The following is a 23,888-nucleotide window of genomic DNA, read 5'->3' as shown; positions in this document are numbered from 1 at the left end:
TTGAGAACCATGAAAATCACAGTAAACAAATGACAGAAAGTGAATACCATCAGTCAGTGTAATGGAGATTCCAGTGTAGGAGGAGGTGACTGAAATACATTACGAGGGAACCACTGGGGACTGGAAAGATGGCTCAGCAGTTAGGAGCACTGGCTGTTGTTGCAGAGGACCTGGGTTGGATTCCCAGTACCCACAAGACAGCTAACGATTATAATTTCAGTTCCAGGAGATCTGATGCCCTCTTCTGACCTCTGGGGGCATTGCACCATACAGGTGCACATGCAGGCAATACACGCATATACATAAAATTAAAAAGTAAATACTTTTTTTTTTTTTTAAAGCAACCACTGTAAGTCTTGAAGATTCATCAGATAGAAGACAGGATTAGAAGAGGAGGAGAAAGAGGCATTAATATCCAGGGCTCCTTTGTAAGCATATGGCTTTCTATTTGTGCCACTAATGAGAGAGAGAGAGAGAGAGAGAGAGAGAGAGAGAGAGAGAGAGAGAGAGAGAGAGAGAGAGAGAGAGAGATACAGAGAGACAGAGACAGAGACAGAGAAACAGAGAGACTTTGGGGTCAGGTGAGCCTCTGTCCAAAATCTCACTTTTATTGAGCTAGTTGTGACACATCATCTAAATTATTTGACCAGGCTGAGCTGTGATATTTTCCTCTCCAGTTGTTGACAAAATTAACCTGGCAGGGCTTTGAGAACTGGAATGAGATCAAGTAGGAAATGTGGTCCTCACCACTGTGTCTGACACTCCCATTGTAGGCATTCAGGTGATGGTGATGATTGGGGTCGGAGAGTGCTGAATTCCATGCAGTGTCCCTATGGGCAAAATAACTCCCCAAACCAGACAAAGGCACCATAAATTGCGCTCTGCCCAGCACTCAACAAGAGCTACACTTACAGCTTTAGATATGCCTTCAAGATGCTCGTATACTGGTTTACTGTCTTGTTTCTTGGAACCTGGGGCAATTACCTTGGTTGAACTCCCGGGCTTACCAAAATCCATTGATAAGAGAAATCCAGGAGGAGACTGGATGAGAATTAAGTTTGGTTGGTGTCCTGACGAGAAGACAGATGACTCAGGAAGCAGAAGGCAGGTCTCTATCTGCAGATAAGATTCAAGGTGACAGATTAGCCTCCTCTGCAATGATTTCCTCCCTTTCTCAGACTTGTCAAGGCAGCAAGATCTTGAATCCCACTTCAAATCTCTGAAGAGTTTCAGGGGAATCGCTCTCCGCTTAGCTGCTGAGATGAAAGGGAAAGCAAACAGAATGCTTCGTCTGGATGGACTGAATGTTGCTGTCCTTCTGTGCCTAGAAAGTTTTGAAGCTGTGACTGAGCCCTCCCCTCCTGTGTGAAGAAAATACTCACTTTATAAGCAATCCATCCTGGCCTTTCAGAAAGCTGCTATTTGTTGGGTTGAACTTGGGGAGACATATGGAGTCCATTTCCAGTTTGTGCTCAGGGGTAAGTCCTTGACTAAACAAGGATGAGGTCCTTGTGGGATCTGTGGCCTGCCCAGATAAAATCTAACAGAACCAAAGCCAAGGTTTCTCAGGGATTTCAAAGTTGCAGCATAAACAGCTGAAGCGCCTGTGGCTGGCCTGAGCCATCCCCGACTTCCGGTTGGATGTTGTCTTTTGAATGAATATTAGCTACTTGTGTGACTTACTTCTGAAGTACAAAGAGGGTCTTCAACACCTGAATCTAGAGAAGAAAAGATCTGTGTTCTTTCTAGCACCAGTGAACTGAGTTTCAACAGAGAAAAAAATGATCCATTTTCCTTTTCTTTTGCATCTCAATAATAGATCCTTCAAAGCCAAACCAATCTTAATCAACAATGCTTAATTATAAAATACGCTCAAATTGAGGCCCAGCTGGCTCTGCTAGACCTCTATTATACACTAAGTCATTTCATACAAGTCATCACATTTAATTATATTAAGCTTCACAACAAGTTGTGAAAGAGGTATTACTAATCTTGGTCTAGGAACTGGGGTTCAAGGTCACTTAACCAGTATGTCACTCTGTGACCAGTTTCCAGAGCCAAGCATATGTCCTTTTCTCAGACCAATGTCCTTCACTGGCTTTCTAAAATATTAATTTGTTTTTTGTTTTAAGGCTACTACTCACCCCAAATCCCTTCTTACTTGTAGGTTTAAATTGTGTGTGGTTTATGTATGTATCATATGTGTATATGTGCACGTATATATGGGTGCCTACGCCCATTCAGAGGCACGTGGAGGCCAGGGGTGTCATCCTTTATGGCTCTATGCCTTATTCCCTTGAGACAGGATCTCTCACTGAACCTGAAATTAGACTGACTAGCCAGCAAGATCTTGGGATCCCTGTCTTTATCCCCTCAATGCTGAGGTTACAGGCATGCATGGTAATGCCCAGCTTTTCACATGAACTGCACTGTATTCCAGATTATTCACCTCCAGATTATTTATATTAATCACTGTAGATTGATCCTAAGGATACGTATGGTTTACATAACCAGAATTGTGGCCATAACTACACAAATGTAAAGTTCTTCTGTTGAGTGAGGAGGTATTTTGTGATTGCTTTTACCCCAAAGTTTGCTTTGTTTTGCTTTCTTTCTAAACCTTTTGCTGCAAGTTACACAGTTTTCAGACTTGTTTCTCAGTTGAAGGTTCATCTTCCTTGGGGGTGGGGTGGGGTGGGCACAAGTCCTCCATCCAGAGCTCTAGGCAGTAAACCACTTCAAGGGGAGGGGGTCATAGTCAGTACGGTGCAGTCACTAGTACACTGCCCTCACTGAAGTAAATGACCCATGACCCACGCTCACGTGGCAACCCTAATTAAATGCAATGGGATCACACCCCCCCCCCAAAGACCTGAAAGTAGGAAGGGACCTAGGAAGACGAGGGAATTCAGTAAATGACCCATGACCCACGCTCACGTGGCAACCCTAATTAAATGCAATGCAATGGGATCACACCCCCCCCCCAAGACCTGAAAGTAGGAAGGGACCTAGGAAGACGAGGGAATTTGGTGGGATGGGGAAGGGAATAAGTGAGGATACTGGCTCAGGACTATGATCAAAAAGGAAACCAATCCAGTGTTGGCATTTAGAGGATCCTTACAAGCAAAAATGATGGACATTTCCTAGAAATATTAATTTTCACAATAATGTTGTTGAGACCTAGAAATATCCTCCATAATTAAGAGCTGGTAACCTCAAAAAAATTCATTGCAGTTCAGTTCCTGTGAAGCTAAGTAATGGTGGACAAACTTGCCCATTTGCCTTTTCCTATGTATTTTCTGTATGAGTTTATCTTCACGAAGACAAAAACACATCAACCCAAATCATCTTAGCCATGAATGGCTGCAGGAAATCTTGCACAGGGCAGAACTTTTATTTTTATTATTTTATTATTGTTATTATTATTATTATTATTATTATTATTATTATTATTTTCATCTTTTTGAGATGGGGTCTCCTTGTAGCCCCAGCTGGCCTGGACCAGGCTGGCCTTGAACTCACAGACCAGGCTATGTAGACCAGGCTGGCCTTGAACTCACAGAGATCCACCGCCTCTGCCTCCCCAAGTGCTGGGATTAAAGGCATGTGCCAGCACACCTGGCTTAGAACTTTTATTTTTAAAGGGGGCACACAGATTTTATTAATATACTTAAGACCTGTACATTTCATTATGTGTAAATAACATCTCTTTAAAAAAATATGAGCACAAGCTGGGTGTGGTGGCGTATGCCTTTAATCCCAGCACTGGGAGGCAGAGGCAGGGGGGTCTCTGTGAGTTCAAGGCCAGCTGAGGCTGCAGAGAGACCCTGTCTCAAAAAGACAAAGAAAAATATGAGCACAAATTAAACTGTAGACAATGATATGTATGCTTCAGTTTGGGGAATGTGATGGTTAGTTTTGTCAATTTGACACAATATAAAATGACTTGGGAAGGAAGTCTCAGTGAAGGATTGTTTAAGTTAGATTGGCCTATAAGGATGCCAGGGAGGGATTTTCTTAGCCAGGTTAGCTGAGGTGGGGAGACCTATCCTGATGTGAGCCAAGCCCTTGAATGAATGAAAGGGAGAGCAAGCTGAACACGGGTATGTTTGCACTAACCCATGGCTCTCGACTGTGGATGTAGCGTGACTGGCTGCTTTATGATCTTGCTGCCTTGACTTTTCTGAAATGAAGGATTCCTGCAACTGTGAGTCGAATAACACCTTTATCTCTTAAGTTGCTATTGTCAGGATATCTTATCACAGTGACAGGAAAAGAAACTAAGATGAGATGAAGCATATTGGTATCTGTAACTTTCTGAAATGCATCAAAAATCTCATACCCAAGTAACTGAATAGATGATTAGACAGGTAATTAAAACAAAAGGGCTCATTATGGAATGAGAAGGTTAGAGGTGTCTACTGTATGGTTTTTCAGCATTTCTGTATATTTGAATATTTTAATAATGACATGTTGGGAGAAAAAGAAAACAGAGGGGCCTTTGGAAAGGCAAAATCCAAACCCAGGAAGGCTCACGCACACTGGATTCCAGGGCTACAGTGCTTAGTGTCCATTTTAAAGACGAGTTCCCTGGTTCTCTGCTAGAACCCACGAGAAACTTTCAACACTGTAATGCTTGTACAGATGAAGGAAAAAGAAGTGTTGACACAAAACTACAGCTCTTAACTCAAGAAGGATAAGATAGTTTATTCTGGAGCCAAATATGAATGAATGTGGCCCCAGGGAACACAGGGTTAGGTTACCCCAAATTCCATGTTCCAATGTGGTAACAGTTTGATGAGTTTTTTTTTTTTTTAAAAAAATAGTAACAGAATCAAGAAAGTTATAAATCAAGGCACTTTTCAAATTCATTGGTGAAAGTAGCAGGTGGGTAAATTACAGCAAAGAGGAGAAAACTCTCTGCACAGGCCTCTGCTGTAGGGTATCTGACAGCATTCTCTGCCCTTTGGTTGGTTTGAAACTAGGGATCTGTTGGCACATTCCATCTGTTGGGTCACATGCAAAAGAGGGCAATAAATTGCTGTTAAGGACACTAAAGTTATTCCCTAGAGAACCTGGCTTTGGACTTGCAACATTCCAATCTCTGTGCAACATTGAAACCTAATGAGCTAATCTGCCCTGTGGGAGGTTCAGTGGAAGGTGTGGTTCTTTTCAGGAAACTTCACTCACCATGGTCTGAGGTGGAAAAATCACCGTAAAAAAGCCATGCGGAGAATGGGAGGTAGAAGCGGACTGTTCCCTGGCATTGAAGGAATAATTAAGTTATTTGAATCCCAGAGACGAGGACTGTAGAAGAAACACAAGGCTTATATGAAACCATGTGACTTGGAGCTATTATGAACCCCTGGTCATTTGGTAGAGGACTATGAACAAACTTGAAATTTGGACATGTCTTTGGAAAGATGTTTATGATGCTAACTAAAATAATATAATATTTTTCTTGTGGGAAGTCATAATAAGAAGGGACTTGATCATTTTTACAATATGTGTGTCGTGAGAATTTTTACCCTGGTGACAGGGACTACTCAACATCTACCCCCTTCCTCATAAGGTTCCAATGACAAACCAAAGTTCAATCCCACCAGAATTCACCTTGGGGAACCAATGGGTTTCTTAGGCTTACTTACAGAGATGGGTGAGGGGTTACAGGCAGGAATGTGGGTGAGCCTAAACAAGCCACACTTGAGGGTCTGTACACAGCATGGATGGTGGGTTTCCCATGACTATATGGATGGATCCCCCTTCCCCTGGACTTCCCTATCCTCTATACTCTAGCCTGTCCCTGAGACCCCACAGGCCTTGTGCAGTTAGGGAAGAATTACATTAAACTGGTTGGGAGGAATGGCTGGATAGTCAGGTAAGGATCCCATGAGCCTCCCTGCCCCACCCTCCCTAAGGGACCATCAGCAGTCAACAAGCCTGTGATGATCTTTTGCCAGAAGGCACAGCTGATCTTGTGATGATGGAAGTTGTTTGGTTCAGAAGACAGTCTTTTCTAACAATATGTCATCTTTCTACAAATTAGAGATTTAGAAATGTGGTTACAGGGCTGGGGCAAGGCTTACTGGTAGAGTGCCTCATGTGCATTTGATCCTCAGCACTACAAAGAAGGAAGGAAGGAAGAAAGGAAGGAAGGAAGGAAGGAAGGAAGGAAGGAAGGAAGGAAGGAAGGAAGGAAGGAAGGGGAGGAGGAGGAGAAGGAAGGAAGGAAGGAAGGAAGGAAGGGATTCAATTATAAGCTGAAGATAAGTTTTAGTGGGGCTAGAGAGATGGCTCAGTGGTTAAGAGCCCTGGTTGTTCTTGCAGAAGACCCGGGTTTGAATCCCAGCACCCACATGGAGACTAACAACTATCTGTAACTCCAGTTCCAGGGGATCCGACACCCTCTTCTGTCCCCTGAGGGCATTGCACAACATGGGTGCACTTACATACAAGCAGGCACAATACTCATACACACAAAATTCAAAAATTAAATAAATAGGTCAGTTGTGGTGGTGCATGCCTTTACCCCAGCACTCAGGAAGCAGAGACAGGTGGATCTCTGTGAGTTCAAAGATACCATGGTCTACATAGAGAGTTCAAGGCCAGCTGGGGCTGCAGGGAGACCCTGTCTCTAAAAAGTAATAACAATAATTTTTAAAAAGATAAGTTTTTGGTGTATATACACATAAATAATTAGGGATATGGTATGGTAAGTCTAAAGCAGCAAAGCTCCCTTCTTGGTGATAAGGGTTATTAATGATACACAGGAAGACTTTATAAGAGGACAGAAATAAACAATCATAGTGCTGAACACTTGAGCAAAGCACTGTATTATCGCGTTAGCCATTCAATATCAGTTATGAAGAGTGTTTATTTTTTCTTTTGTTTGTACAAATGGAAATACCCTCTAGGGTTTAAAAAATAGGTGTATTAAATATCAACACTGAAAACTGGTTTAACCAGAAAATAAGGAGCATTAAGCACACACACACACGCACGCACACACACACACACACACACACACACACACACAAATTACAGAGTGAACAGGACTAGGGGAGAGAGCAGTGGCAGGCTGTTGGAATCCTGGATGGACATGCACCTAAATCAAGGCCACGCTAGGCCCAGTAAGCACATAGGGAAGACAGTAAACAACTCTTGCTTAAAAATATTTTATTTATTATTTTTATTTTATCTGTATGAGTGTATCATCTGCCTATATGTAAGTACACACAGGCTCTGCAATGCCTGAGGAGGTCAGAAGAGGGTGTTGGATCTCCTGGAACTGGAATTACGGACAGTTCTTAGCTGCCATGTGGGTGCTGGTAACCGAACACAGGTCCTCTGCAAGAGGACCAGTGCTCTTAACTGCTGAGCCATCTCTCCAGCCCAACTCTTGCTTTTTTCTTTTTAATATTTCATTTATTATTTTTATTTTATGTGTATGTATGTATTGTCTGAATGTAGATAAGAACACCTGTGTCGTGCAATGCCCACAGAGGACAGAAGAGGCTATCAGGTCCCCTGGGACTGGAGTTATGGACAGTTGTTAGCTGCCATGTGGGTGCTAGGATTCGAACCTGGGTCTTCTGCAAGAACAACCAGAGTGTTCTTAACCGCTGTGCTATCTCTCCAGCCCCAACTCTTGTTTTTATTTTTACCATATGACTGGAAGTGGAACCAGTTTTGTGACTGGGCTTCGAATGGCAGAGCACAAGGCAGGCTGTGGGTGGCAAGACCCTGCCGCTGTACCCTGTACAGTACTCAGGACTCTTCTGCCTCTTCTGTGTGTCTGCATATCACAAGCTGTTATCTGAGTGGATGAATTACACACAGATGTGCTGCTTCCTTGGGGGTGACACAGATCAGGGAGAAGTACAGTACCCTTACTGGTTCCTTTGGCAAGTGGATACACTTTACAACCTTAAGTGATGGCTCCACAGAGTTTCTTAACTACTTCTGGTGGGTTTGTCCCCTTCTCACCAATGAGGAAGCTAAGTCTTAGAAGTCTAAGCCACCTTATTTAAGAGTATACCCTGAATATGGACTTCTCTTTGGGGGCAAATCATTTCCAAGTCATCCTTAATCATATGTGGATGTCTAGGTACCTATGCCATGACACCTCTTCCAGGTGCTAGGGCCTGGGCTCCTCTGATGTCTCGATGTCTCTCCTCTGGGTTCACAGTTGGGGAGGCATGCTCTACTCTGTGTTGTCTGAGTTGTAGCAGACAGTGAGTGCTTCCTGTTCTCTCTAAGTACACTGGGTGAGGTTTTCACTGCAGACCTACACTACACACTGCATTGAAGCAACTGAATGTGTCTATCCTATATGCTTGGAGTGTGTGCACCTGAGGCTTGATTTTTGAAGGGTGATGGTTGGATAAGACAATGTGACTTATGCTTTAATATATCAGCTCACTGCCTACATAGTAGTATAAGGCTGGGCATATTGTCATAAAAACATTTCTAAAATGATTGGAATTACATTAGAGAGTGCTTATATTTGATATCTTTTGCAGGACAAATTCTCCCTCTTCCAAACTTAGCAGATTTATTTATTTATTTATTTATTTATTTATCTATCTATCTATCTATCTATTTATTTATTTATTTACTTTTTGTCTTTTTGAGACAGGGTCTCCCTGTAGTCCCAGCTGTCCTGGAACTCGCTATGTAGAGCAGGCTGGCCTTGAACTCACAGAGATCCACCTGCCTCTGCCTTCCTAGTGTTGGGACTAAAGGCATGGACTACCACTCCTGGCTTCATTTATTTATTTTTAAAGTTTTTATTTGTTATTATTGTGTGTTTATGGGCTCATGTTTGCCACAGCACACATGTAGAGCTCAGAGGACATCTTGGTGGCGCCTGTTCTCATTTTCTACCTTTGCCTGGGTTCTAGGGATTGAACTCAGTTCATCAGAGCTTTATCCACTGAGTCATCTTGGGGGCCCCTTAGAAGCTTTAAATAGCAAACATTTACAATCTTGTGTAGTGTCTGAGGATCAGGGACTCTGGAGCCACTTAGCTGAGTAGGTCTGGATCTGGGTCTCTCATAAGACAGCCAACAACATAATGGCCTGGGCTGTGCCACCTGCTGTTTGACCAGGGTGGAGATTCTGTTTTTAAGTTACCCATGTGGCTGTGGTGAGCCGAGGTTGGGTCCTTGGATCCTGCACTTCCATGAGGGTGGGTGCGTGTCTTCATGACAGGGCAGCTGGCTCCACATGGTGATGACTTACAAAAGAACAAACAGGAGGTTCAGGATTTTTTGGGCCTTAGTCTCTGACAAACCATTGCTTCTGTCATGTTTTACTGGTTGCTCTGAGCATCCTTGATTCACTATAGAAGAGAAGGAAATGAATACCAGAACATGTGTACCACAGGGGACCATTCCCAAGATGACCTCTGGGTTTATAGTCTAGGAAGACTAGAGTTTTCAAACTTCAGTTGGGCACGTGCCTGTAATCCCAACACTTGAGAGGCTGAACAGGAGTTCTAGGCCAGTCTGTGCTACATAGTGAGTTCAAGATCATCCTGGGCTCCATGACTCCCTGTCTTACAACAACAACCACAGAACTAAACAACAACAATATAAACATTTATTACCTGGCCCTTTATAGAAAAATTTGGCAACTTCTGTTGTAGGGGCCCTTGCATGGAGCTTGGAATACAGGGAGGAAAGGCAGAGGCCAGAAGAGGCTCAGTTAGACACAGTCTTGGACTTGGTAACAGAAAGAGGCCAGTTTATGTGTCCATTAAGTACAGTTCATTGGTTAGCTGTAATGACTGAAGAGGTGTGCTGAGGAGGCCTTGACTTTTAAAGTTTTATGAGGTAGGGGAAATAAATCTTAATTGCTTCTGAGCATTGAGTATTTAAGGTGTGCAGAGAGGTCTGGGGCAGAAAAACTGGTCCAAACATGTAATCATTATGCAACTGTGGATGGCGTTCTGCAAACCGCAAGTTAAAAAGAAGGGGAGGGGAGAAGGAGACCTACTTGTTTGAATCATATCTGTCCCATACATGTATCCAAGTATCCTGATTAGCAAATATTTCAAAGCCAAGTACTTTCTTGTGGCCCTCTTGTTATTGTCAGAATGAGGCCCGCAGGCTGTTTCTGAGCAAGTGGTACTGACAAGGTCCCCAGCTAGAAAGGGGAGGGGAGGGTGGCAGTTACGCTTCATTGATTGTTCCAGGGTATGACAGCCAATAGGAAGGTGATCTGAAGAGAGGGCAAGAGGTGCACTGAGCCGCAGGGTTCTGGTTTGAAGATGGCAGGTGCACCTGGTCTTTTCCAGTTTTGCTAGGGTGTGTGCTCCAGAATGAGTCAGCGGAGACTGGGTCATAAAATACTGGGGCTGGGTGATGAGCAACCAGTTTCTAAACTTTTACTATGTGTCATGGTTTTAGACATGTACTATGAGGCTTATATGCTCACAAAGTGCATATTAACTCTCTAGTTTGCAAATGGGGAAAGCAAGGCTCAGAGAGGAGCCTTGAGACATGTGCCCAGGGCTACAAAACAAGTAAGCAATGAATTCAGGGACACACTCCAAAAACTCACTCTACTTCTTGGCAAGCAGATCCAGCCAGGAAGCACATGGAGGGTACAGCCCTGCTCCCATTCCAAGATCAAAAAGGACTCAAGAGCCCCTGTCCCTTCCTGGGGACTTGTAAGCCCCACCTTTTCCTGAAAATCCAGGAGTACTTAATGATTTCTTGGGGAGGGAAGAGACATTTTCTTCAGTGATGTAGCCCTTGGTAAGTTGCCCATGCTCCTGTGAATAACCCTTCATCTGGTGTTCCTGTGAGTAACCCTAATCACAGTCTTTGGGGCACACACATACACACACACACACACACACACACACACACACACACACATACACACACACACGCGAGAGAGAGAGAGAGAGAGAGAGAGAGAGAGAGAGAGAGAGAGGGCTAGTTGGGAAGAAGAAAGGTAGTAAGTGGGAAGGGAATAAGAGAAGATAATTGGATAATTAGGGGTAAATATGAACAAAATACATTATACACATATATGAAAATGCTATGGGGCTGGAGAGATGGGTCAGTAGTTAAGAGCACAACTGCTTTTACAGAGGACCTGGGTTTGGTTCCCAGCACCCACACGGTGGCTAACAACGGTCTTTAACTTGAGTGCCAGGGGATCCAATGCCCTTTTCTGGCCTCTGTGGGCATTGCATGACACGGGTGCACTTACATACATGCAGGCAAAATACACATACACATCAGAATTAAAAATAAATAAATAAAATATAATAAACCCACTATTATAAATAATAAATGCTAAAAAGAAACCAAGAAGCAAAACAGAACATGTAGCTCAGGGCTCTGACTCTCCATCTGCTCCCAGATGAGTCTAGTGGCTCTTCCCATCTGACATGTTGACTTTGTCCTCAGTATCAGAACGGGATACAGTAGCAACAGCATAAACGCTCTGTTCTCAGAAAGTTGCTATAGAAATAGTCCCATGTTAGGGAGTCGAGAGCTGAGGTTTTGCTGCTGGGCTAGATGCATTGAGCAGTTAGGCCCAGAGAAAGTCAGGAAAACCTAACTGTGAAGACAGAGACCTAATACCAGCCAAAAGCAGGAGAAAGGTTCCATGATGTATAGAGGGGTATCAATGTGGTAACTCCTGAGGGAGGCGGGCAGGCTGGAGGCCAATGCGTGGAGAAAGATTTTACTCCTAGACTTCATAGCTACCTTGCAAAGCCAGGCCGAGGTCTCACTTTCTGCCATCAGGAGCAAAACTACTATAAGAATGCCAGGGATGGGTAGAGGACAGAGAGAAAACACTGTAATGGTTAATTTCATGTGCCAACTTGACTGGACCATGGGATGCCTAGATACTTGGTAAAGCATTATCAGTGACTATGTCTACCAGGGTTTTTCTGTGTGAGTTACATGTGAACCGGTAGATGGAGTGAAGTAGAGTGCTTTCCTCCATGGGGCGGGCCTCACCCAGTCACTGGAGTGAATGAGGTAGAACAGTGGAGGAAGGGAAAACTTCTTCCTGCCTGTCTTTGAGCTAGGACACAGGTCTTCTGCCTTTGAAGTAAGATTTGGATGGGGGTTATATGATAAGCTTTCCAGGTTCTTGGACTTGGATTTGGCCAGGAACTTGTCAGCTGTTCTGGATTTGCAGCTCTGGACTGCAGACCACCAAGCTTCTCAGGCTGCATAACCACGTGAGCCAATTACTTGTAAGAAATGCTGGGGCTGGAGAGATGGTTCAGCAGCTAAGACAGCTTTCTGTTCTTTCAGAGGACCAGAGTTTGAACCCCAGCACCCATATTAGGCAACTCACAAAAACCTGTAACTTTAGCTCCAAGGAATCTGGCAACCCCTTCTGGCCTCTGTGGGAACATACATGTGCACACACGTACAAATAAATGAAAATAAAACAAATCTTTAAAAAAGAAATCCTATCTTTCTATCCTCCCATCCACCCATCTGTCCTTGTGGTCCTGTTTCTGTTCCTCAGAAGTGCCCTGACTACTTAATACAAACGTCTTTTCCTTACTGTCTTGTTACTTTGGAACGCCATGTGAAAGTTATGAATAGAGACAAACTTGAGACAGATCAGACAGGAGGAAGGAGTGACTTGTGGACTGCACAGGTAATTTAAATGCTGGCACTCTGGTGATGTAATAGATGGAAGGAACAGACCCCAGGTCAGCTTCATAGGCATCTGCCCATGTGTTTGCATAGCACCACACTTGCTTCGATACTATTGTTATAGTCTTGGGATTTTTAGTGAGTTTGAACAAGGGATGCTATATTTCACGCTGTGCTGATTCCCACAAATGCTTAGTTAGTCTTGAATAAGCAGTTTAGGGGAATGTGTCCTTTAGAGAAATATTGATAACTAGGGTGGGAAGGGACAGTAACTGGTAATCACTGTTGCTATATCGAGGCTTGGATGGTGTGCGCTAAATTCCTCCAAAGAGCCCCACTCCTTAGCATTAACCACAGGAGCCTGGAACTCTGATTTCTGCTTTAAGCAGTTACATGAAGGAAAGATGGAAAGCATTGATTACACAAAGCTGAAGTTTCCCAGTGGAAAAAAGCACCAGCCCGTTCCAGGTCCTCAGGCTAAGTTTCACTACCCTTTTGTGATACAAACCTTTGTGCCTAGATCTGAGTAAGAGGTTAAGCAATGAGAATAGTTTGGCCAGCCCTTCCTTTCCCCAGAAGAAATAAAGATCTCCCTAAGGCAATAGATGGTGAGTCAAATGCATGGGTGGGGGTGGGGGGAGTCATTAAAGTAGAGCTGGGAACAGGTTCTGAGTCTGCTTTCTGATGGTTGTAGGACTGGGCTTGGTCAAACTGCTAAATTCCAGATCTAGTACCACACATAGCCCTGAGCTTCCTTGAGGGAAGATTTCAAGAAAGAGGCTCCCAAGGCCCCACCCACTCCTTCCTGAGTATCTATAGCAGGTAGTTAATGGCTCCTGGAGGAGAGAGGGCATTTTCTTCAGAGGCGTAGCTGCTGGTTAGTTCTTGTAAATAACCCCTCACCCTCACTCCTCTAAGGAACCCTAGTTAAATTCCCTGGATCTCTCTCTCTCTCTCTCTCTCTCTCTCTCTCTCTCTCTCTCTCTCTCCCCCTCATGTGCACGGAAGGAATTGGTGGGAATAGGAGGTGAGACACAAGTGAGGGTTGTCGGGGATGAATGTGATATGTGATCAAAATACATTATATGAGCATATGAAGATGTCATGATGAAGCCAATTATGTGTAATTAATATGTGCTAATGAAAAACATCTTTTGTATTTTATTTATTATTTTATGTGTATGAGTGTATTGGTTGCATGTATGTAAGTGCACCCGAGTCATGCAATGCCTGTGGAGGTCAGAAGAGGGTGTTGAATCCCCTGGAAGTGGAATTATGGGTGGTTGCTAGCTGCCCCCTGGAAGTGGAGTTATGGGTGGTTGCTAGCTGCCGTGTGGTTGCTGGGAATCCAACCCAGGTCCTCCGTTAGAGCAACCAGTGCTTTTAACCACTGAGCCATCTCTCCAGCCCTTGATAAACAGAGTCAGTATTTTAGGCATACTACAACTGTATATATCCCTACCTGTCTTTTTGCTTTTCCTTCTCCCCGAAACTCTGCAAAGGACAAAACTTCCCAGCGTTTAGTGCACAGTCCTTCACAGGGTTGGGGAAAGCTGGGTGGCCGGGAAGTCCTGGGGAACACCACCTTTTGATGGCCTCCCTTCTGTCTTTATTAGATGCAACACTGCTCTTGTCATTCCTTAGAGCTTGCAGCATAAACTGGCTTAGACAAAGCATTTTCTCTCTCCCACCTGCAGCACACACATGCACAGTACTAATCCATCAAGTCTTTGAAAGAGAGATTCACTTTTTTTTTTCAGGAGAAACATTGTGTTCCCATTCCCTCCAACCTGCTCAGGAGCAATGATTTTCACCGCGTTTTAGGTGATTCCATTAGTGCTGGTCATTAAGCTCCTCAAAACTGCTTGTCTTCCATCCCTCTGAGGGTTCCATGCTAGTTTTTTGTCCTTTGAGATATTCAGGAAGATATTAAGCATCTCCTCCGCCTTCTCCTTTTCCTCCTCCTTCACCACCAACACATTTTCTTTTTCCTTTTCTCCTCAAGAACAATTTCTGTTGTGATCAAAGAAACTTATGGACTTGAGAAGGAATACCACCTTGCAGGGGCTTATCTAAGTTGTTTCTCTTAAGAGTGACGACATCATTATCACCACTATTAATTTGTCTCGGGCCAGCAAGATGGTTTAGTGGATAAAGACACCTGCTGCTCAAGCCTGACCACCTGAGTTTGGTTCCTTGAACCCATACTGAAAGAAGAGAACTGATTCTTGAAAATTATCCTCTCACCTCCACATATACGCTTGTGATACACATATGTTCACACACATACACACACACGCACAATACTACTACTACTAATAAAAATGAAATAAAAATAGTAATTTGGTCTTCCCTTAGGAAGGATAATGTATTGTGTGCTATATTTAAAATGGTTGGCAGAATCATGCCATTCAACAGAATAGATGGAATGGCTCACAACGTAGTAGTGTCTGAAGGTTTGTGAAGCAAAGAAAGTATTTAGACACTCAAGTTATAGACATCCACAACAGGATGGATGGCAAGAGCCATTGAGATTAGTGTTAGCCAGGCACACAGCCAGGTCAGGGCAAGGATTGCAGAGTATGTACAAGAGTATAGAGTGGAAGTTCAAATTCAAATGGTATTTCTTTGGGATTGACTTGGAAACAATTCTATCCTCTAATGTCATTGATAAGTAGAGAAAAAAGAGAAAGTGGCATTAATCAAATTTGATAATTATGCTAAATAAAGTGGTATGCTTAATAGTAAGGCCAGGATAAAATAAAAAATGGTATGGACTAACTGCTGTGTGTGTGTGTATGTGTGAGCATGATTATATGTATGTGTGTATGTATATGTGTGTGTGCACATGTATGTGATGTGTGTGTGTGTGTGTTCATGTCTGAATGGTCTTTACAAATGAGGTGAGATTCCACAAAATGTGAGTTCTTCCTTGCAAAAACTTAAAAATATTTCAAAGAAATTGATCAATACCCAAGGAGGAAGGAAAGTAGTACATTATATCAGTGAGATTCTGGAGCCAGATATATGTGATTCAGGGCCAGGTGTGGTGGTGCATGCATTTAATCCCAGCACTCAGGAGGCAGAGACAGGTGTATCTCTGTGAGATGGAGGCCAATCTGGTCTACATAGTGAGTTCCAGGCCCTGTCTCAAAGAAAAATTTGATGCATGGCCAATGACATTGCCCAAGACGCAGTTCCTCGGACCACAGTTGAGCATCTAGTTATCTAGCAAGTCGTCTACAGGAACTTGGTTCCAAACATGCAACACTTCAGTGATGTAAAAATACAAGGTTAGCATCGCTGCATCTGCAAGTTTTTAAATCGTCTCTTCTTATACCCAAGATGGCATTAAAGATTTTGTGTAAAAGATTCTCTTACAAGTTCTCCCAGCAGGGAAGGAGGAGGGAGCAGCAAAGCCAGAGGATTGTTTATACTACACCCTTTAGCAGCAAAGAACCATCCATTGTCCCGCCCTACACCTCAAGTGAAACTCGCACAGCCACAATCATCTCTTTCCTTCCCAGTAGTTAGATACCCAGATGAGTCACTGACTGAAAAATAAGGATTGTCGTGATGGATTCACTCTTTCCTTTGGACAGTTCAAGGGAGATCATTAAAGCTAAGTCATGGGCTGGAGTGGTTAAAAGCACTGTCTGCTCTTGCAGAGGACCTGGGTTTGGTTCCCAGCACCCACATGGCAGCTAGTAACTGTCTGTAACTTCAGTTCAGGGGATCAACACCTTCTTTTGACCTCCTCGGGCACTGCATGACATAGGTACACTTACACACATGCAGGCAATATACTCATACACATAAAAACAAAAATAAAATTGTTGAGAAAGAAATATGAGAGACTAGAGAGATGACTTGGTAGTAAAGAGTTTGCTGTGCAAGCATGAGGCCCTGAGTTCGATCCCCAGCACCAAAGTAAAAAGCTGGGTATGCAGAGAGTGTAATCTCTGCACTGGCAGGTAGAGACAGGAGGATCTTGGGGCTGATTGGCCAACCAGAAGAGCCAAATTTGTGAGTTCCAGGTTCAGTGAGTGACCCTTTCTTAAAAAAATATGGTGGAGAATGATTAAGGTAGACACCCAGTGCCAACATCTGGCCTCCATGCATGCTCACAGAAGCATGTACCCCCCATCATGCGTGCATGCATGCTCCTGTGCGTGTGCATGCACACACATGCAAATATATGATTACAAATGGTAATAGGGAAAAGTAGAAGGAAAAAAAACCCTATTATTCCTTAAAGCAGTGAAAACCTCCACTAACGTTAAAAATGAGGTAAACTTGGGGATGGAGAGATGGCTCAGGGCTTAAGAGCACTGGCTACTCTTGCAGAGGACATGGGTTCAGATCCCAGCGTCCACATGGTGGCTGTCTTAATTCCAGTTCCAGGGACCTGACGCCCTCTTCTGGTTTCCATGGGCATTGCATGCATGGGTGCACTTGCATGCATGCAAAGCACTCACACATGTAAAATAAAAATAAATAAATTTTAAAAATTTTAATGAATTTAAAAGTTTCCAGGGATGGTGGTACATACTTATAACCTCAGCATTTGGGGAGTTTCAGGGAGCAGAGACAAGAAAATTGACAAAGAGTTCAAGCAGTCTGGGCTTTGTAATGACTTCCAAGCCAACCAAGGTTACATAGTGAGATTGTGTCTTAAAAAAACAAACTGGAGGGGCTGGAGAGATGACTCAGCGGTTAAGAACACTGGCTGTTCTTGCAGAAGACTCAGGTTCGAATCCCAGCACCCACATGGCAACTAACAACTGTCTGTAACTCCAGTTCCAGGGGATCCGACAGTCTCTTCTGTCCTCCGCGGGTATTGCATGACACAGGTGCACTTATCTACATGCATACAATACACGCACACACATAAAATAAAAATAGTAAATACAATATTTAACAAAAACAAAAAACAAACTGGAAGCCGGGCATGGTGGCACACACCTTTAATTCCAGCACTTGGGAGGCAGAGGTAGGTAGATCTCTGTGAGTTCAAGGTCAGCCTGATTTACAAAGTGAGTTCCAGGCCAGCTGGGGACTACAGGGAGACCCTGTCTCAAAAAGCCAAAAAAAAAAAAAAAACCCAAAAAAACAAAAAACCCAAAACAAAACAAAAAAACCAAATTGGGGCTGGAGAGATGGCTCAGTGGTTAAGAGTACTGGCTGCTCTTTCAGAGGATCAGGGTTTGAATCCTAGCACCCACATGGTGGTTAATAACTTCTAATTTCAGTTCCAGGGATCCAACCCTCTCTTCTGGCTTCCACAGGCACTGCACAACACAAGTAGGCTTACATACATGCAGGAATAACACTCATACACATAAAATAAAAATAAATAAAAAGAATTTAAAAACCCAAATCAATCAACCAATCAGAAGAAAAGCAAGGCAGGAAGGCAGGAGGGCAGGAGGGCAGGAAGGAAGGGTTGATTTTGGTCAGGGGGATGGCATTAACCTTTGGTGAACTTTTCTTTAATAGGATCATATTGTACTCTATTTTTACATTATCTTTAATCCTCAACACAATGTTTCCCTGTGATATGTAAGCCATTCGATTTAACCCAAATGCTTTCCTTACTTCCCTACTGGCTTTTTGCCTCTTAGATGATTTTCTTTCCTTCCCTGCCCCATCCTTATAATGAGTAATATAGAAAGAAAACATGTTTGCATAGAAAGGACTTAAGGACTGGTCTAGGTCCTTAGGTGAGGACATTCACCTCGGTGACAGGAATTTTTCTCCCTGTAAAGTGAGCGGGGTAAATTAGACAGATGTAAGGTTACCTTCAGTTCTGAAATTTAATGGTTCTGAGTCATGGGCAGTGTGTGACCCTCCTCCAACCTCTGGTGTCAGATTCTGATCTCATCTTTTCTATCCTTTCTTTAACTCAGCTCTGTTCATGCCACAGCCCCTGTCTGAGCAAACCAAATACTATTGGGAGATGCCCCTAAGTCTCACCTAAGCTCTTTCAAAGATGCTTCTAAAGAGATCATCCTCTCCTGACCTCAGACGTTGCCTTGTTTCAATGACTTCTGCCTGGTGGAGATTAAAAAAAGCCTGTGATCAGTGGCCCATGTACTCAGCATGGTGACCACTTCATCCAACCCTGTGTTCTCCACATCCTTCATGCCTTAGAGGGAGCACAGGATGGTGAACTCTTGAGTCCATGGAGTATGCTTTCAATTCTCAAATAGTAAGGCACCATACGTCTTTGATGTTCACTTATGAGGGAAGTTTCTAGCAGTTTTCCAAATGCTATAGACAAGGAGCCAATAATAAAATCAATGGCAGAACCTTTCTTTGGTGAGTGGGACAGCTACAAAAGGCGGGAGAGAGATTTCTAGATAGTTTGGGGAGCAGAAGAACAGGAAGATCAGCATGGGTTGTTTTGAGCATTGATTTGTGTCAGTGCATGGTGTGCTGCTCTAACAGAATAGTGTATACTGGGCAGTTTGTATGAAGACATGGAAAGTTTCTGGAGAAACGATTATTATGATGCTGACATCAGGTGAGGACCTTCTTGCTGTGTTGTAATATGGTAGAAGCTATCAGGTGGCAGAAGGGCAAAGGGAGATGGAAAGTGATAAGCCAAAGGGTCCAAACTCGCTCTTTCATTAGGAACGCATTCCTGTAGTGATGACCTTCACCATACTCTTAGAGCATATTCATTTTTCACCAGACTCTGCCTTCCAACACTGCTGTATTAGCAAATGCTTCTAATACATGGCTATGGGGGAGGGTATACTCACTCTGTAGGAGTTGGTAGCTTTCAAGGTGATAGTGCGATTGCAGGGAAGTAGAAATGATTAAGAGGCCAAAGGATGGACAGTTAATGGTCAGATTGCTAAGTGGGAGATAATGCTCACTAAAGGCAGCACAGGAAAGCTCCTCTGGATGAAGTAGAATGCTTATGTGCTGGAATGACAATAAGCAAGGAATGTTTGTTGATACTACCCCCCAAAAGGTGGGAAAGGGGGCCAATCTGAATAAAGGGTGATTTGACAAGGTACAGAACTCACTGCAGGTGATCTTTCACTGCTCCGGAGAGCCTACGGTAAAAAACTATAATATGAAGGTACACTGGGGAGCTGGAGTGGCTCAGTGGTTTAGAGCATTTATTGCTCTTCCAAAAGACCCACCGAGGTTTGGTTCCCAGCACCCACATCAAGGGCTTCCCAACTGCCTGTCGCTCTAGTTCCAGGGGACCTGACACACATACTTCTGGCTTCTTCTGGCTTCTGTGGGCACCTGCACATGTGATGTTATAATATGAAGGTACACTGGGGAGCTGGAGTGGCTCAGTGGTTTAGAGCATTTATTGCTCTTCCAAAAGACCCACCGAGGTTTGGTTCCCAGCACCCACATCAAGGGCTTCCCAACTGCCTGTCGCTCTAGTTCCAGGGGACCTGACACACATACTTCTGGCTTCTTCTGGCTTCTGTGGGCACCTGCACATGTGATGTTCACTCATAAACACACACACACACACACACACACACACACACACACACACAGGCACATAAAAAATAATAAAAATAAATCTTAAGGCATAATAGGAAAAGAAATATTTGGAGCCAAAATAAAAATGGAAGAAATGGAAAGGATTTAATTAAGGAACCAAGAGCACTTAATTCATGTTCCAGATAGTCACGTTTTCTTGGAAGAGCACTGAAGGAAACCGAGCAATATAAAACACAGGTCTTCCTTTGTGCTAGACAGTGCTAGAAGCCTTTTCTATTAATCAGTGTATTGAGTTCTTATAACATATTGGATTTATCATCCACCTGGGAACTGCAACCTCATGACAGGGCAACAAAGTAGAGAGGGAAATGGGCCAGCAATCAAAATCCCTGAGTACAGAGAAGCCACCAAGAGACACCATGAGACCAAAATGAGAAGAGATCGAAAGCAGCTTGGATAATGCACATTCGTTCATTCATTCATTCATTCATCCTACATTTATTGAGATTTGTTGTAAGCTATGTTCATGTTCAACTTTAAAAAGAAGGGCAGTTTTAAATGGTACTTGCAGTAATACATCCAATGTCTCATTAGCACTTATCATTCTAACACTTAATAGAGTTTTAATATTTTTAGCCTTGTAAATATTTTTTTTTGTGGCAAATGATGTCTGCTTATATCTTCATTTATAGTTCTTGCATCACTACGAAAGAGGCATGGATGATGTTGGTGGCATGGATGATGTTGATGACAGTGTGCTGCGTAATGATAAAAAGCTCAAGATAACTCAACTGTCCCTGGGCAGGAGGATAGATAAGCTATTGGGGTTTTCAGATAGTCTAATGTTAAAAAGCAGAGAAAAAAAATGAGTCATTGCTATGGATAATAACATGAATGAGGATCTAGAAAGATGGCTTAGTGGTCAAGAGAGTGTACTGTGCTTGCAGAGGCCCTGAGTTCAATTTCCAGCAGCCATATTAGGCAGTTCACAACTGCCTGTAATTCCAGCCTTTAGCCTCCATGGGCGCCTACACACATGTGCAGTCACTCTCTACCCCACATAATTAAATAAAAAAAAAAACTGGATAAAGACTGATCAACAACAACAACAACAATAAAATGGGTTCTAGGAGAATATTGACCCAATAGTATGTATATACATATATTTTAATATTTTATTGCCTGTATGTGTATAAGTGTACTCATGTCATGCAGTGCCTGTGGAAGTCAGAAGAGAGCGTTGGATCCCCTGGAACTGGAGTTACGGATGGTTGTCAGCCGCCATGTGGGTGCTGGGAATTGAATCCAGGTCCTCTGCAAGAGCAGCCAGTGCTCTTAACCACTGAGCCATCTCTCCAGCCCAGCCCCCCACCCAGTATATTTTCATAAGGCCCAATTGCTGAAACAACACTGTTTAGGGATAAGCAATACAGCAGCACTTTAAATAGATTTTCATCAATTATATGTCTGATAAAACTTGATATTTTTAAAGTAAGGAAATGAGAAGGAGAAAATTCCAGACAGAAGCTGTCTCAGCAGAGAGAGGGATGGTATATAAAGAGCCCACAGAAGTGGAGTTATTGACAATGCTCTCATTCTTGGGCTGAGTGGTGGAAGCCTAGATGCTCATTAGAAAAGTAATTAAACTCAGGGGACTAAGTAAATGAAAGAGAGTCACGCATGCATGACTACCTAAGCTGTTTCATAAGCCAGGAGTTGTGAATGTTCTAATTCTGCTAAGCTCCTGGTGAGACATGAGTCCTGTACCCTAGATTTATTCTGAGGAAACAAGCAACCCTAACCTTTTGGTGTGTTGGAGTTACCCAGGTTTGTTTTTTTTTTTTTAAAGAATAAATACTTTAAAAAATTATTTTTTTATTTTTATATAAATGATTGTTTTGTCTGCATGTATGTAAGTGCACCATATGCATGCAATGCCCATGGAGGCTCTTAGATCCCTTGGAACTGGAGTTTCAGAGGGTTGTTAGCTGCCATGCCGGTGCTGGGAACTGAATCTGGGTCCTCTGCAAGGACAGCCAGTTATCTCTGGAAGAACCGCTGAGCTATCTCTCCAGTCCAGTTACTCAGGATTTTTGTTCCTTCAATTTTATGTCTATTGTGTATTGACAAAGGATCATGGGACTCAGGACAGCAGAACAACCAACCTCTTGAATGTTTTTGGTTACCATATGCTAGTCTCCTTGCCATATAATAGATTCTCAGACTTTTCTCCTCCAACTTATGGACCACGGGTCAGTGAAAGGAAAGAAAAGGGATGTAAGAGTGTTGTTAGGAGAAATACCAAAGACATGACCAAATAAGACGGTGGGACTGGAGACTTACATTGAAATTCTATAAGATATGGGATTTTTTGATATCTAATTTTTTTTCTTATATACAAAATCCTTCATGTGGCCTAAAGTTTATTTTCATAGTTCAGTCAGAGTATCAGAGTCTTGTCTTATTGAATAAAAGGATTCTTCACTGAAATGTTCCATAAATGCAACAAAGATGATCCATCTTTACTTACTCAGGGGAGCTTACTCAGGGGACTCTGCCAACTTGTTTAACTTTTCCCTGATAATGTCTTTTATGTATCTATATTTTATGCATATGCATATTTTGCCTGCATATATGTGAATGCACCCATGTCATGCGGTGCCATTGAGGGGTCAGACGAGGGTGCTGGATCCCCTGGAACTGGAGTTATGGATGTTTGAACCTAACCCATGTCCTCTGAAAGAGCCACCAGTACTCTTAACCACTGAGTCCTTCTCCAGCACCCCCTTGCTAATCTCTTTAAAATAATTATTAACTAGCCCAAATAAGGAAGCCTCACAGAATTTAGAAATCATTTGATGCAAGTTATTAGAAGAATATTACCCATTTTTCCTTTAACCAAATATATAGTCTTATAAATGTACGCAATTTAGGGTTCTTAACTTATACCTGCAGGTATTATGGTTGGAATGTGAAATGTCCCCTGTAAGCTCACGTGTTTGATTACTGGGTTGCCAGCTGGTGCCACTGTTGCAGGAGGTTGTTCATGAGCCTCACTGACCATGAGCCTCACTCATGGTCTCATAGGTGTTGAGCCACAGGGATGAGGCTTGGGGGCTGTAAATCGGCTCTGCTTCTGCCCCAGTTGCTCTGTTTCCTGGTCCCCTCAAATATGAACAAGCAGCCTCATGCTCCCACTGCCACAACAGGAGCTGGTTCTGCTGCCATGACTTTCTCAAGGTATCCACTGAGGTGTGAGTCAAAGTAAATCCTTTGTCACTGAAGTTGCTCCTGTTTAGGTATTTACCTGCAGTGTTGAGAAAAGTGTCTAATATAGTAGGTTCTCTTTCACTCATTTCCAACTGATGGATATGTGTGTTCCATCATCAGTTTCTGTTGACCTAATGCCCATTAGCAATTGCTTTTTAATATATAGTCATTATACATTTCCACTTACTGTTCTAGAAAGTACATGTATAACATATTAAAGGCACAGTAGGTGTGGCATGTAACAGCATCCACATAACCATCAGTGTAATTATTAATCATTAAGTGAAGCTGAGACTATTCTTTTTTCAACTTAAAAAAACTTTATTGAGAATTTCATACATGCATATAAGGTGTTTTGATCAAATCCATGCCCACTCCCTCCCCTCCAACACCTACCATATTTCCCCATCACTTTTTTTCTGACAATTTCATGTACTCTTTCATTCTTTCTTTCTTTCTTTCTTTCTTTCTTTCTTTCTTTCTTTCTCTTTCTTT

This window comes from Nannospalax galili, unplaced genomic scaffold (genome assembly GCF_000622305.1).
Source record: "Nannospalax galili isolate Female #2095 unplaced genomic scaffold, S.galili_v1.0 scaffold803, whole genome shotgun sequence".
NCBI classification, from domain to species: Eukaryota; Metazoa; Chordata; class Mammalia; order Rodentia; family Spalacidae; genus Nannospalax; species Nannospalax galili.
This window is presented reverse-complemented; position numbering follows the sequence as displayed.